This window comes from Oryctolagus cuniculus, chromosome 17 (genome assembly GCF_964237555.1).
Source record: "Oryctolagus cuniculus chromosome 17, mOryCun1.1, whole genome shotgun sequence".
NCBI lineage: Eukaryota > Metazoa > Chordata > Mammalia > Lagomorpha > Leporidae > Oryctolagus > Oryctolagus cuniculus.
The window spans coordinates 33799754-33813311 of record NC_091448.1 but is presented as its reverse complement, the minus strand read 5'-3'; the positions used below and the strand labels follow the sequence as shown (position 1 = coordinate 33813311).

At 39.0% G+C, this 13558-nt stretch overlaps 1 protein-coding gene across 4 annotated transcripts in view; it reads left to right on the top strand.

Annotated features, from left to right (window-relative positions):
* RNF43 (ring finger protein 43) overlaps positions 1 to 13558 on the top strand; it is a 67200-nt gene that overhangs the window by 4838 nt on the left and 48804 nt on the right. Inside the window, exon 2 of one of the 4 annotated variants that reach the window (XM_051824781.1) lies at positions 11094 to 11264. The exons of the other annotated variants lie outside the window; for them this stretch is intronic. The gene's annotated coding sequence lies outside the window, so the exon portion shown is untranslated. The remainder of the gene's footprint in view (positions 1 to 11093; positions 11265 to 13558) is intronic. 4 annotated transcript variants of the gene reach the window in all.

Sequence of the window (13558 nt, the reverse complement as noted above, 5' to 3'; positions counted from 1 at the left end):
TTTTGTGAAGAGGAAACTTCATTGTATCTTATCAAGGACGTCCAGGCTCTAATTGGGTAGTTTATGTCACCGGCAATTCTCATTCACCTTTTCTGTCCATGTGTGCTTTTTCTATGTTATTAATAAATGTTTACAATAGCCTAGTATTAATCTCTGGATATTTTCAGTATTGGTCCTGGTTCTGTTTTTAACCACAGCAGTCACTCTATTTTCTTGGTAGCCTCTTAGGAGAAATTTTATTTTTAAAAACCAGAAAATAACCTTTTGAATTATATGTGTCAGTTTTTCTTTATCCGTTATTTGATTAACTCTTCCAAAGAGTTCTAATGTTTTATGGACACATGGTTTACTCTTCTGGAATCCATGCTGTTTGTTCCTTATCAGATTGCACTACAACTCAGATTTATCTAAATGTGGTCAATAAGCCTTCCGTTTGACTGAAATTCTCTTTATGTCTCCTAGAATTGTGTTTTGTAGCACTTTAGTTTATTGGTGGATCGCTGTACCCTGGTGTCAAAAATCTAAAGGCATTCTTTATTGGCTTTGATGAATTTTGCATAATTTTATGTATGTCTCAACCCCTGAGTTATTTTCGCTTCCTGCTAAGATTGGTTACCCTATGGTCAAGTCTGTAAAACTGGGGATGCTATGCAATGGAAAATGTAAAGTTGTGAGAACACTAAGTTAAAAAAACAAAAAAACAAAAAACAAAAAAACAACCTTAATGCGGTTTCTGGAGTTCCCAGAGAGTTTCTGAAAATCAGACATGTCTACATTTTGCTCAATTCATTCAGGTTATGTGTGATTTCATAAGGACCAAATCAACTGGATTTTTATTTGTATTTCAATTTTAATTTGCTAAAGGGAAGATAGCTTTTAAAAATGATCTTAACAATAAAATAGGCCATAGATTTGCTTCTAAAATAACTTCACTTGTTTCTACTTCATTTGATGGCTGTGTATCCAAGGGCATTGCAAGCTAAGCCTTAGTCCTCATTCTTACCCCTCACCTTTGTGCTTAGGTTTGTCTTTGGTAGTAGTATCATACATTGTATAAGGTATATCCAAAGTTTTAAATTGTAATATTCTAAAAGTACTAGAAAAAAGTCAGGATAGAAGAAGAAATTTGGCTTTTGCAAGAACATTCCCTTCTATTTCTCAGGTCCTCTATTTTCCATTTCAAAACTTCCTATCTTAGTCCTGACCGATTAATTACACTGCTTTCCTTTCTGTTTTGCCTGAGTGTTGTCTCTCTGGGTGACCATGGCATTTCAAATCCTGAAGGAAGTTTGCCACTCTCTTTAAAGTCTAATTCTTAGGTTTCCCTACTTTTGCCAAAGTCTTTCTCTTCCTCTTTAATTTCCTTCTACTTTTTTTTTCTTTATTTTTCATTCTATTTGTGTATTTAGAGTAACCATCTGCTGCTATTTTGATCAATACTTCTCTAGTTACATTTTTCCGATCAGTATTTCTCTAGCCATCAAAACAAGAGGTCAAGGATACTTTTCCAGGTCTCCTTATTACTTAATGCTGACTGATAAAAAGGATCAACTTTTTACTATTTTAATTTTCACTTGGATATATTCTTTTTCTTCATTGTAGGTGGAAAACATGATGGAGTTTATGCATTGTTTGAGTTCTAGTTTTCTCATTTGTTTACCTCTTAAAATATTTGTGTCTATTGTTTCCAATAATATTGACACCTCTTAAAGTGATTATGGTTGTATTTTCCTTCTCAATCCTGTTACTTATTTATAAATATTTTTAGAGGGATAACACAAAATTAATCTTTCTTCTCAGAGCATGAGAGTAAGAGGATCTTAGTTTAGCACAAGAGAGGTCGCCAGTTCTTTAACCACCGTACTCTTCCTGCTCAGCTGGTTGTCCTGGATTTTCTTAGACTCCAGGATAAGGTTATGATCGAGATTAGAATGTACTGCCCTGAGGCTCAGACTGACAGTCGGAGCACTGGCAGGTTAGCGGTTGACCAGTAACAGGGAACACCTCCGGAGTAAATTCACCTTTCCACAGTGTCTCTGCTTGCCTCTTAATTTTACCTATTAATCAACACATAGTTATCCCATCTTTGTGTTCTTACTTTACTTGTAACTGGGGCCTGAAACTTTATAATTAGAGCTTTGAACAAAGCCTAAGAGACAGTCTTATATAGCAAGCTAGTTGACAAAGTGATTAAACTGAAGCTTAAGGGACTTCTGAAATTTTTTTCATTGTATTGGAAAGGGGAAGTGGGGGGAGGAGCTGAATGACCAATAGAGATCTTTCATCCACTGGTTCATTCTCCAGATGCCTGCAGTAGCTAGGGCTTGGAGCTCAGAATTCAGTCCAGGTTTTCCACGTGGGTGGCAGGCACCCAAGTACTTGAGCCATCACAGCTGCCTTCCAAGGTGCGTATTAGCACTGTGCAGGATGGGAGGCCAAGGAATTGAGACTTTTAAACCAGGTACTCCAGCATGGGATGTGGGTGCCCTAAGCCATGTCTTAACCCTGAGCCAAATGCCAAATGCCTCTCTGTGAAATTAAAGCATTGAAATATAATAGCTGCCAAATTGTGCTGGGCACTTTACTTGTATTGAGTTCTCATAGTAACTTTATGAAAGATTGGCACTTTTATTTTTTACATTTTGCAGGTCAGGAAACTGAGGATTAAATTGTGAGTATTTGCTGAAATATTGACTGATACTATCTAGTAAGTGAAATAGCTGGAACTTCACCTACAGAGCCTATGCTTTTCCAAGTCTAAAATTCTGGACATCTAAGAATGTCACAGATATACCGAACAGCAGTGTAGTCTTGTATAAATGATTTATTTCCAGAGTAGAAAAGAATGAAAAGAATGAGTCTCATTCTGAGATTGATCCAGAATACACAAAATCCTGCTACCTTATTCTGTTTCCCTCATTTTGTATTTCATTTGCAAAGATTTAGTAAGTCAGAATGTTTATTTACTCAGTTATCTCCCAGCATCTTTCATTACCTTTCTCTTCATTTAAAAACAATCCTTAGTGAGTTACCTAATACAGAACCTAAAGTAATACATTTTACTTTCAAGCTTATTTACTTGTATTTTTTAAAGGCAGAGTGACAGAGACCTTCCATCCTCTGGATCACTCCCCAGATGCCCACAACAGCCAGGACTAGGCCAGGCTGAAGCCAGGAGCCAGGCACTCCATCAAGCTCTCCCATGTACCTAGCAGAGACCCAAGCACTTGAGCTTAGCACCAGATGCCTCCCAGATTACACATTAGCAAGAAGCTGGATTCGAAACAGGACCTGATCTCAGGCACTCCTGCGGGGGATGCCAGCACCCCAAGCAGGAGCTTAACCCACTGTGCCATGATGTCCTCTCCTTGAACTAATAATCTTGAAATAATACGCACTTCACTGACATTGCTCAAGTTAGAGTTCCTTGAATGCAGAGATTTCAAAGTATATCTTGAGATTTTGTTTTGATGCAAGGCTTTTTTTTAAGATTTATATATTTATTTGAAAGGCAGAGTTAGAGAGAGAGAAAGAGAGAGAGGGAAAGAGCACACAAGTGCTATTCCATCTGCTTGTTCACTCCCCAAATGGCCACAGTGGCCAGGGCTGTCAGGCTGAAGCCAGGAACCTAGAACTCCATCCTGGTCTCCCAGGTGGCAGGGGCCCAATTACTTTTTTTTTTTTTTTTCTTTTACTCCAATAAAATAGAGGAGGGAAAAAAGTGTTATAAATGAGCAATGTATTATAAATGCCCTTTAGGAAACAGAATTGGTGGTATTGGTGGTGGCAGCGCTGGGGGGTGTGAGAAGTTGTTCCATTGAATTTATGTAGTGATTTTCTTCTACGACACTAAAATGATTCACAAATACCTGCAAGCCAGATAAGAACAGGTGACCATTGGAGGGTGAACCAACGGCAAAGGAAGACCTTTCTCTCTCTGTCTCTCTCTCTCTCACTGTCCACTCTGCCTGTCAAAAAAAAAAAAAAAAAAAAAAAAAAAAAAAAAAAAAAAAAAAAAAAAAAAAAAAAAAAAAAAAAGAACAGGTGATGTTTCCTCATTTTACAGAAAAAGAAACATTCTGGGAAAGAGAGGGCAAGAACAAAGGTACGCAGTTGGACCCAGCCTGCTTTGCAGGAGACATAAGACTAATCCAGTTTTTAAGGCATGTTCATTTCTCAGGGATCAATTTTACTGAGGGGACATTCTAAAAAGCTAAATTATTGTCAATGGCTGAGATATCCTGTATTCAGACTTATGTTGCCCAATGTGTTAAAGAGTCAAAAAGCTATTGGTGAAGCAATTTGCCAACTTTATGTTCCAGAAAGCCCTATGAGCTAATGCTCTGACCTGCCTTCACTGCCTGAGTCTGTACAGTGGCCTTTCCTGGACTGGCCTGGCACCACCACCTTCGTCCTCCTCTTCCCCTCACCAGGGTATCATTAGACACAGGCAATGCCCACCTCAGGGCCTTGCTACTTACGGGTCCCACAGTCTTAAACACTTATATCCATATATTTTCTGCTCTCAGTCCCCTAAATGTCATCCCAGTGTCAAAGAGGCCTTCCTAGACCGTCCTATTGTGAACGTCTCTTCCTACCCCCCACCCCCCCACCCCCGGGCTCATATTCTCCTTCCTTACTTGATTTTTCTTTACAAAATTATTGTCTTATGACATAATGTTTTACTTTTCTATTGTCTGTCTCCTCTCAGAAAAATATGAGTTCTGTGAAAGCAGCGATTTTAATATCCTTTGTTCAAAACTGGATATCTCTGCCTTAATATATTTAGTGGCTTAGATTTAGGGTCTCCATAAATATTTATTGAATAGATATAAGGAACATCTTGTTGATACTGAGTAACTCTTAGAGCTGGGAGATAACTCTAGGGTGAAATAGACTTATCTATCTCATTACATTTTAGAGTATAAGATCCATTTTTAAGTGTTTTATGTTTGATATAGCATTCTTTATTCATTTACTGTACTTTAAAAATTTTTTTATTTGAAAAAGAAAGCTCACATCCTCTGATTCACTCCCCAAACGCCCATGACTAAGGGGACTGGGCTGGGGCAAAGCTGGGAGCTGGCAAATCAATCCTCTCACTTGTGGGTGGCAGAAACCCAATTACTTGAGCCATTACCTGCTGTCTCCCAGGGTTTGGATTAGCAGAAAGCTGGCTTCAGGAGCTAGAGCTAAGTTATGAACCCAGCTACTCTTTTTTTTTTTTTTTTAATTTATTTATTTGAAAGAGTTACACAGAGAGAAGGAGAGGCAGAGAGAGAGAGAGAGAGAAAAAGAAAGAGAGAGGAAGAGAGAGAGAGAGAGAATGTCTTCCATTAGCTGGTTCATTCCCCAGTTGTCTGCAATAGCTGGAGCTGCACTGATCCAAAGCCAGGAGCCAGGAGCTTCTTATGGGTCTCCCACGTGGGTACAGGGGTCCAAGGACTTGGGCCATCTTCTACTGCTTTCCCAAGACATAGCAGAGAGCTGGAACAGAATTGGAGCAGTGGGACACCAACCGGTGCCCATATGGGATGCCAGCACTGCAGGCGGTGGCTTTACCCTCTATACCACAGTGCTAGCCCACCCAGGTACTCTGATATGAGATGCAGGTGTCTTACCTGCTAGATTAAACACGCCTCCCCTGTTAGTCTCCTGACTTACTAACAGCCTAGTGTCTCCTTGATTATTACTTCAAAATCATAAATATGATTATAGTGAATATGTTTGAGATGCTTCTTTACACAGCATTTCCGTTTTTTATATATAAATTAATCAACTATTTTTTTAAGAAATTCTGGTTTTCCAAGAAAGATTTATTGGAATACTGATTTTAAACCTTTAACTATAAGATAAATAGCATATATAAAAATGATCTACCTTCTTAGTCCTTAAACTTAAGATTCCCAATACTAGTTTTGAGGTACCCTAAAGCAATGTGTATGTGGTGTGTGTGTGTATGTGTGTGTGTGTGTGAAGGAGAGAGAGAGAAAGAGAGAGGCCTCTTTAAGAATGTGATAAAAGGGGCTGGTGTTGTGATGCCATCAGGTTAAGCCACCTCCACTTGGGACTCAGGCACCCCATGTCACAGTGCTGGTTTGAGCCCTGGATGCTCTGCTTCTGATCCAGTTTCCTGCTAATGCACCTGGGAAGGCAGCAGAAGATGGTCCAATTGCTTTGGCCCCTGCTACCCACATGGGAGACCAGAATGGAGTTCTGGGTCTCTAGTTTTTGTCTGGCCCAGCCCTGGCTGTTGTAGATATTCAGGAAGTAGACCAATGGATGGAAGATCTTTTTCTGTCTTCCCTCTCTTCTTGTCTCTTGTTGTGCCTTTCAAATAAATGAATGAATAAATATTTTTAAGAGAATATGATAAAGTTATTGAACATATACATAAAATACAAATTTTACTTAGCATACACAATTTTGCATAGAGTTTAAGTGAGTTGAGAGCCTCTGAGATGCTTCTAGAGATGTAAGGATTCCAGATTAACAGCTGCTACCTTAAATTATTCCCAGTTATTTCAAGAAATAAAGCCAGATGCTCAAAATGTTCGTATGCGTAACTCAAAGTCAGACAATAATATTATAATGCAATTGTAAGTGGTCTTATCTTAGATGAAGGAACTCCCAAAGTAAAAATTCATATTAGACAAAGATCTGCTTATGTGTATCAAAGGAATTCTGCTCGCTAAGTATTGTGTGAAACTGTGCATCAATGCAAGAAATATTTACAATCTTCAGCTTGGTAGTTTCACTGAAAGACCCCTAAGAATAAAGGCTGTCTTACTGATTACTGATGTTTTGTTATAAGTAGAACAGTTGTTGCTCTCTGTGTCTGTTGGTTGCTAAATTCAGAGAACAGAGGTTGTAAAACAAACGTTAGCTTCAGTTTCTTTCCACCTCTTTGGTTTCTACCCTTTAAGCCTCCTTTCTTTTCCTGGGGTAGGAGTCTTTAAGTCCTTACATTTCTGTTTGATCTAATGGGAAATTTTGTATTTCTTTAAAGTCAATATTTATTGTCTATTGCTTATTTATTTTTACATAGTCCTTTTATCTTGGTTATGTTTTAAACATTAAAGTTTGTAAGTTAATTTTGTTCTATAATCTTTAACATAGTAGAGTTTGTGTTTAATTTGCAAATTTGGGAACACTGAAATAATCAAAATCATTTAAAAGTTTTTCAAAATTGTAAGCACACAGGCCCACATTATTTCTTGAGATAGGATATTAGATTAGAAATTCTGATCCCTGAATTTAAAGCAGTGATAGGTATCAAATATAGCAACATAATGATCTTTAAGGCCACTGTTTGTTTGTTTTTTTATAGAATACTTCTGTTAGATAGAAATTGACCATAATAAAACTAATTTTACATAACATATTCAATCATCATGTACTCATCAATTTTGTGCATATTAATACAAGGGTATGTCAAAAAATTAATGGAAAATGTAATTAAAAGGTTAAGTATTTTTGGGTGTGCAAGAAAAATTAAAATGTATGCATAGTATTTTTTTAAGATTTATTTATTTATTTGAAAGTCAGAGTTACACAGAGAGAAGGAGAGGCAGAGAAAGAAAAAGGTCGTCCAACCACTGGCTCACTCCCCAGTTGACCACAACGGCTGGAGCTGTGCCATTCCGAAGCCAGGAGCTAGGAGCTTCTTCCGGGTCTCCCATGTGGGTGCAGGGGCCCAAGGACTTGGGCCATCTTCCACTGCTTTCCCAGGCCATAGCAGAGAGCTGGATCACAAGTGGAGCAGCTGGGACATGAATCAGCACCCATATAGGATGCTGGCACTATAGGCAGTGACTTTACCCGCTATGCCACAGCGCCAGCCCCCTGCACACTTAGTTTTTAATAAAACACATGTCTATGAACTTTTTGAAGACCATCTCATTTATCAGAAGGGCCTTTTTGATAAATATATACCCATTGAGAGATATTGTTGCCGTTATTTCTGTTGGTTTTGCTTTATGTTTTAATGTCTATTAATCTTGCTATTTCTAAAAACTAATACAGATTCTCACTCTATTTCTTCTGCAGACTATTTTGTAATCTTATGAATTATCCTCTCTAAAAACAACAACTAAAAAGTCCATCTATCTATGTTCCAGGTTTTATGTTCTTTCATTTTTATATCTTTTACTTAGAATTACATTGATCATCTGACCTTAAAATTCTGGTGATCAAATTTCTTTAACTTTGTGAAGAACTCTATTGCCCTATATTGGAACTAAGTTCTATTCTGTTTTCCATTCCCAGGGTAAAATGGGGGTTAGGACTGGAAGAGGAATGGGGTATTCTATTTGTGACAGACAGTCATCAGATTTCAAGATAGGAGAACACCTGGTCCAGTCTTTTCTTTTTAAAGATGAAGAAATGAACCCAAAGTGATTAGTGCTTGCCAAAGAACTGCCAATTTACTGCTATATCTTACTTGCTAATATTTTGTTAGCAAAGTTTATTTGTTTATTTAACTTTTTGGGTCACTGCAAGGTTATTAAAAAGTAGATGTCGGTAGAGTTTCCCCTTGAATATTCCATTAAAAGGGTATTATGAACTGCCAGAGGGTCTCTTTTCCTCTGTAATCCCTTGTCTGTGAGAAAGCATACTTTAAGACAAGTGAACACACAAACAATAGCCTCCTGCAATTTAGCATTACTTTTCGTGGCGCACATGTCAATTTTATTCTGCCATAGAATCCCTGCTACCAGGTGGTCTGCTGCCCTGGATCACATCCTCAAAGCAATAGATTCTTTATGGGGTCTCAGCTCAGAACCTTACCGACATGGAGGCTTCCCTGGGTGCTATGCTGTGATTCTTCTACTATATACCCAATACTGTGATGGATACTGTAGGAATTCAGACTAACACCTTCACTTGGTCCCACTGAGGAGATAGAACTTAAAACAGCAGGCATTAAGGTGATGAATACCAGACAAGAGGCACAGGCATAATTGCATTAGAGTATTGGTTCTCATTTTCTCAGGAGTTATTCAAGTGACTGGGAATTCTAAGTTCTCTGTCACTGAAGAAAAACAAAACAAAACAAAAACATTACATTTTAACTCAGGTGACTTCAGCTAACTTAGAGCTAGAGAGCAACTACAGCCCAAGCAATCATACCTTCTGACTTCCCACTGTTACAAATTAAATGCAGTTTATGGTACTCCTTGTATAAAGTTTCTGTATTTAGAATATTTGTATCATTTTCTTTAGAAGTCCCAAGTGGCGAGACACCGTGGCTTTCTTTACAAATGACAAATTGACTTTCTAAAATGTGCAAGAAGTTCCTGTTAAATTTGTTAAAGTTAAAATGGTAATTTTAGCTTTCAGCAAAATTCAACACATTGCAAGTTCTGCTTGAATTGGTAATCTCACTGGCTTTGTATTAATTCCTCACAAGCTGCATTCCATAAAGGGAGAAATACTCAGCCCATTTATGTAGCAAGTGAAGAGTATTTCAATATCATCTCTGTTTAAAAGAAGTATTTCTAATGTTAAGGTTTTTTCCATTATTGATTTTAGTCATAAAGAAGTATGTTTTCCCCAGTCTCTAAAGCACGGGTTTTGGTATAGTGTGGAGGATAGCGAGAGCATGTGAAGAAGAATGTCCATATCTGCTGTGACGAGGTTGGGTGTTATCTCCTTTAAAGTTAGGAAGCTGCATTGGATAACATATTTTGTACCATCATGATTTGGGATTATTTAGGTGCACCCTTTGGGTTTAGGAAAACCCTCTAAACCCAAAGGGTTTATGACATTTAGAAAGTAAAAGAAGTCTCTGATCTGCTGGAGCACAGCTGCCTGGGTAACTGAGTGACCTGTGAGATCCTCTGCAGCTCCACACTGAGAGAGTTTACATTTACTCTAGAAGGGACTTAATAGACTAAAGGGACACGCATCTTGCCTGTTCCATTCCTTTTCCCTGAGATCACATTGGTTTGGTAGCTGAAACAAACAAAAATCTAACTAAACCACTTAAAGTCACGTAACAAATCAGTAGCAGGACCTAAGCATCAGACTCGGTTGTACTCTGGTCCCGCACTGTCATTCCACTTCAGTTATTAGCCATAAAAAGGAGTTTTATATTTTAAGATACCTGTAGTGGGTTGAAGACCCTTGTTCTAAATCCTTCATCAGACTGTCCTTTCATCAGCCCACACTGACTTCAATCACTCAACTACACTTAAGCAAGCGAACCTTAACCTTTGGAAGAGCCAGAGGTAACTTAGAACCAGTCTGGGCCAAAGTAGTGAAAGGACTAGGGAGCATCTGACCCTAAACTGCTTTGTGCAGTTGAGTAACAAAACTGGAAATAAGAGTTCAGAGCAACTAGTAGGTGTTCAAATGTGGGGACAGCATTTGGAGGTATGCGGGGGGGAGTGAAAACGGGGCCATCTGATTGGTAACTGTGCCTTGTTATTAAACCGTGACTTTCTGTATTGTGTATCCCCAGAGCTGGAAAACTTCCGCTGGCACAAAAAAGAGAAGGGCTGCCGTGCTGTTGCTGAAGGCCATACAGTAGACACAAAAGCGCCTTCTTAGAGGCCTTCAGCAGAGGCAGCTTGTACAGGCAAGCCTGCTCCTCTCAAAGACTGGGAATCAGATTCTTTCCCCAGGGGGTTTCCAACTAGTTTGCACTTCAGAAAAACCTTTTCTTTCTCCTGCTGTTCACGCCCTGCAAAGAATTTTCTTCTAACCAAATAAATTGTTTTATAATCAAAGATCCTTGTCCTTAGTTGTTGGACATCAAAGACAGTTTGGAGGAGACTGGGGGATTATGTGAGTGCCTAGAATTTATTTTGAATGCAAACTTGCAACATTAGCAGTTCCCCAAAGAATATATGCATCTGAGAGCAGGGAGAGAGCCTAATATAACTAAGTCTTTATTCTTCCTTGCTTGGATGCGCCCAGTAAGATACAAATGGGTTGAGACTCAACTTAACTCATGTGCTTGGTTCTTGAGGATCAGACCGACTAGAAGAGGTGCCCCTTCCCTATTTTCCTCTTAAAACTTGATGCTGGAAACATCAAACGCTATTGATAAACTTGAAACAAACAGAAACAACTTTTTTAACCTTCAGTGCTTCAACTCCTGGGAACTTGGTGCTTCTCCCAGTGCAGCTGATGATATCACCAGAAGTCGGGAGCCACATTCCCTGCATTCCCTACTGTCGCCGAGGTGCTGATGATGTCACTTTCTCCCACAAAGGAAAACCTCAGCACCCTGAGGGCCTGAACTCAGGCTTTGGCAGGTAAATGAAGGAGGAACTTACTTTTGGATTCAAACCGATTGAGTCAGGCCTAAAGCCGCGCAATCACTCTCAGTGTTAGTGTCACAGCCTCATCTCTGGAGCCTGAATAGACAGACCATTTATCATTCAAGGAGAATTAAGGCTGTAACTTTAAGAAATTCTCTTTTGGGTAAGAACAATGATTCATTTAATATTTTGGTGCATTTGAAGGGTATTGTTGTCAGAGATTTTGGCTCCCTCTTAAATATCCCTTTTCTGAATCCAGGAATTTTTCCTAAGCTTTTCTGGAATTCATTTACAGATTATCTGGCTTTCCTTCCCCGAGCAGATTAACAACAAAAACAAGAATTAGGTAGAATCAAATGATAGGGCAGCTGTAAGCAGAATTATGCCCTGGGAAAAGTGCATTCTTCTCGACTCTGTGGTTAGGAACTGAAGAGAGCATTTGCTCCAGAAACCTTCCAGTCGCTTTCTATCCCCTCCTGGAGCCACAGAGTGGTGGTTGGAAACAGAATTCCAGCAACACCAAGAATGCTCAAAATTTCCAATAGTGGCAGCTACAGAGCCCGCACAAGGATTCTTTGAGCACTTTCTTTGGAGACTGCTCATGCTGTCCTTGTGGTCAGGAGCCTCCATCATCAATCACAAAAGCTTGCTGTGAGCACAAACCTGGGGAAAATGTCAGATGTCTATCTCTGCCACTGGAAACGGTCCTTTATGTTTTTCTTGTGTTCTGAACTTACATGTTAGAGGTTTTAGAGACAGTCTCTCAGGGAATCATCAACTGACCCTTGTTAAAAACGTGAAGTTTTTTTCTTTGAGCACTCATGTTGTACTAGGTGGGTAAGGTGGGCTTTGTGAGGTGAGCAAGATTTGCCGAAGATTTTATTCCACACAGCAGTGCTCATTTGGCTATGCCATTCCTATTCAGGCATTTGGTTACAGTTTATTTATTTATTTATTTTGGACACTAGGAATGTATGAGTAAAATTCGCTGAAGGGGAAATGAGGAACTGAACTGTAAGGGAAGACGCCAACCTAGAACTGACCTTTCACCTTTGTAATCTCATTTCTCCTGAGTTGATGCATGTTTGAACCGAATTAGCGTTACATAAAATGCCCTCGTTTTTCAAGCAATGTCAGTCTTCAGAGTATGGAACAAGATTTGGCATTTTGTTTCCATTTTTATTGTTTTGTTTTCTAAAGGGAAGTTTGAATTGGAGCCCGTCTGGCAGGATTCCATGCTTCTACCATACCACCTGTCCTGGCAAAGACAATGGAATCAAAAGTCAAGTTCTTTATGTCTGCACCTGCCTTGGAAGCGCTGCCAGAAGTCCTGATTCTCTCTAGTAGCTAACCTCTACCCAGAAACCATGGGATTGGCACCCAAACACTGGGTGTATGCCCAAATGTGGATGTCCCAGTTTCAGGAGGACTAGTACTAGTTCTTCCATTGACTTCTGGCATGGCATTCAACGATTATTTTATTGTTTATCAAATGGAGAAGTTGTAACTTTGTGGTTCACCTGGTTTTCAAGGCTTTTGTGAGGATTTACTAATGATGGTGAATCACTTGCTAATTTATTACTTAAAAATTGCCTCATACAGTTCTGCAGCTAGTGGGCAAGAAGGAGCATACAATCCAGCCAGAATAGATAGGAACATAGTCCCAAAGTCAGACTATCATGCAAGGTTCCCAGGGAGTCTTAAGCTACCACTTCCCCGTAGTTCTTTTTTCTTTTCCCAGAAATGTAGGTTATCTTACTGGCCACTGGTTGAATGCTCTCTGATTAGGCAGTTGTTTTGGAGGTAACAAAAACAGCCTGATGAGAACTTTTTTTCCTTTTCAATTATTTAAGTGTTTCTTGAGTTCCCTCAGGGCAGAGCTACTTCACTATCTTCTAACTTTATCCATAACTGGAAGCCATTTGGCCTAAGAACATAATTTCTATCACCAATTGAGTAATTACAGATAATCTGCCCCCCAAATGATGCTCTTTGCATGGTATCCTCATCTAATGATATAATATGATAATAAGGCATAAAGGGTTTTCTAAAATGAGTGGCAACACACTGCCATGGAAAGAGCAATCAGTAGACTTGCATTTTAATCTCAGCTCTGAGCCTTCTTAGCTTTATGACCCTAAGGAACATTGCTCAACTCTGAGCCTGTGTCCTCATGAGTAAAATGAAGCTAATAATAATAAATGTTCTGAACTACCTGGAGTGAAATAATGTATGAGAATTGTCTTTGAAATTTGCAAATGTCAGGTACTATTATTAATAGTAATTAG